The sequence below is a fragment of the Ictalurus punctatus genome, chromosome 6 (assembly GCF_001660625.3).
Source record: "Ictalurus punctatus breed USDA103 chromosome 6, Coco_2.0, whole genome shotgun sequence".
NCBI classification, from domain to species: domain Eukaryota; kingdom Metazoa; phylum Chordata; class Actinopteri; order Siluriformes; family Ictaluridae; genus Ictalurus; species Ictalurus punctatus.
In genome coordinates, this window is record NC_030421.2 from 6,711,052 (window position 1) to 6,713,865 (window position 2,814).

Consider the following 2,814-nt stretch of genomic DNA (forward strand, 5'->3'; position numbering starts at 1 on the left):
CCTACGGACATGCCAATCAGCCTACCGTGCATGTCTTTGGACTTTGGAAGGAAACCCGAGTACCCGGATGAAACCCCCGCAGCACTGGGAGAATATGCAAGCTCCGCACACACAGGGACGTGCCAGGAATCGAAGCCCCGACCCTGTCAGTGTGAGTCGAACGTGCTAACCACTAGTCTAATTTAAACCACAGCGACCCTGACCATGCGGTTACTAAGGATGAACGAATCGGTGTTGTAAATTCCTGTAAATCACCCAATTCTTTCATATCTGACCACTTACTCATGCATGAAAATAAAAACTTCCCACTCGTGTGACTTTCGTTTGTATCCTATGAGATCTAGTCTCAAGCACGTCATGTGACAAGCTTTCTGACAAAAAAAACAACAAAAAATGAATAGCATGTCTCTTACATGTTTCTCTATTTACATCTGTGCAGAACACATTATATATGAATTCTGAATAGTGTACTGTATATTCATAATATTGTACAAGCTACACAGGCCTGTGTGAAGTCAAAAAGACATTTTTGCTCTTTTTGTTTGTTTCTTTTAAAAAAAAATAAAAGAGATTTTTCTTCTAGTCTGCATAAATTATTTCCCTAACGCTGTTGTGTCATCAGTGCAGCTCAGTGACTCTGATTTTCATGGCCAACATAATGATTGAGGTTATTTTTCTGTCAAAAGTAATCATCCCTAAGTGCCATTGTGTATGCTAAGTGTTAGTGTTACTGATTGAAGATACTTACACTCATTCGCTCGCACTGACGTTCAGAACTTATAAACTAATGGACAGAGTAGAGTAGAGTAAATGCCATTTCCTGTGTTTAAGTCTTTCCTCCTCCTCCCCCCCCCCCCTCTCTCTCTCTCTCTCGTCTGCTCTTATGCATCAGTGTCTGTCTGAGCCCTCCATTAGAGGACACGTGCAAGTTGTCTCCAAGAATACAGAGGCACAGCAGATAAGCATCTGTGTGTGTCTGTTTTATTTTGGTTTCTCAGGGATACCACAAATGGAGAAACCTAGCATCCTTCTTTTCTTATCTTCAGAAAGTAAATTCTGGAGTTAGACCATGTTTTCCATTTCCCATGTGACACTCTAAATTTGGTCGTCTGGTTAACATTCCGATGCACGAGGAATCTCCGGGGGTAATTATTAATCCTTCAGGATGTAATGATTCCGCTTTTCTCTATTTGCTTCATTTGTGACCAAACACCAGCAAAAGTCTGCCTAACTCTTCCCTTATCAAAGACAAGAGAGTTCACTTACAGTATGTTCTAGCAGCTATAACACTCATTCCCTCCCCGCTCTGTCCTTTCCCTCTCTCTGGAAGTTCATTTTTAATAGTTTTTCCTAGCGTTATTCCTACGTTATGGCAGGGTCCACTTCAGCAGATCATCGGTCTGCAGGTTCGCTTTGGCACAGGTTTGATGCCGGATTTGATCCCTTCCTGACTCAACCCTCCCATTTTACCCAGGCTTGGGACCAGGACTGAGTATAACTTCAAATGGTTGGGGTTCCTTGCCCGGAAATCAAACACGGTTCGCGGCAGTGAAAGTGGGGGCTCCTTAGACGCTGAACCACCAGAGAACACCTAGAAGTCAACAAGACCACCAACAAAAGCTTATCATGTCACGGAAAATAAACTGGAAAGCGTAAACTCCTCTGTCCTGATAACTCCTCTGTCCTTCCCCATGATGGAAACCAAAAGCTCCTGTTGTTATTCCTGTTCCTGTAGAAATGATAAGGATTAGTACCCGTGATTTGTCCAACAGCTGGAACTTCTATCAGAACTCCTGTTATAAGGAATTAATCAACATCTTCTGACCAATCAGAATCGAGAATTCAACAGCGTTGTGATATAAATATACACCGCCTGACCAAAAAAGGGTGGCTGTTTGGATTTAAATAAGCAAATATGTAAGAACCTATGATTGGATCATTTTGTGGCCAGGCAGTGTATACACAGTATTTGAGTGCAAAAGTTTGCATCCCTACTAAACAGAATTGCACATTCATTTAATTGCACTCTCAATAATACGCTGTTATAGCACGAAGCCTAAATATTACAAGAGCTCGATGTCACTTTTAGAAACGTCAAAAGTTTTCACCCCCATTGACTAGCATGGTTTAATGTGAATGGGCCTCATTAAAATAAGTGACAGTCAACACATGTTCATCTTCATGTTATTATTAGCAGTTATTATTTTACAAGAAACAATCTTGGGAGTTGTTGAAAGTAGAGATTGGCAATTTAAAAAACAAAACAAAAAAAACAAAACTATTATACTGAGATAAGATAAGAGTTTGTTATGAATTCTAGCCCACATCATTGCATATGGAGTAACTTCACTTGTTGACTAACAGTCACTAGTCACTGCTGTGGGGATGTTAAGTGATGGAAATAAACAGTGAAAGCAGCTAAATGTACTTTAATTATTAGTCTGAAAATATTTCAGACTAGTTGACGTCAATTCTACAGTCAAATTCGCAACACTACTTTGGGGAAAAAAGATTCTTTTACATTTATTTCCCTTTGCTTTAACGGACTGACATCACTTCCCATGAAGCGGAGAGGTATGCATGAGACCATGCAACATCTCATTCAGCTAGTTTAGATTCCAATCAGCGATGCATGCTGGTGCAAAGGCTACCGAGGCCAAAGTTTAACATGCCATTAAAAGCCCAGATCCTGCTGTAGACATGATGTTCATCATCATTAAGCTATAAGGAGTATTTGCATCGTTCTGCAATCAGCTGCCGTGTCACGTTACAGAGGCGAAGGTGGATGCAAGGGCATACTTATCTAAAGAAAGT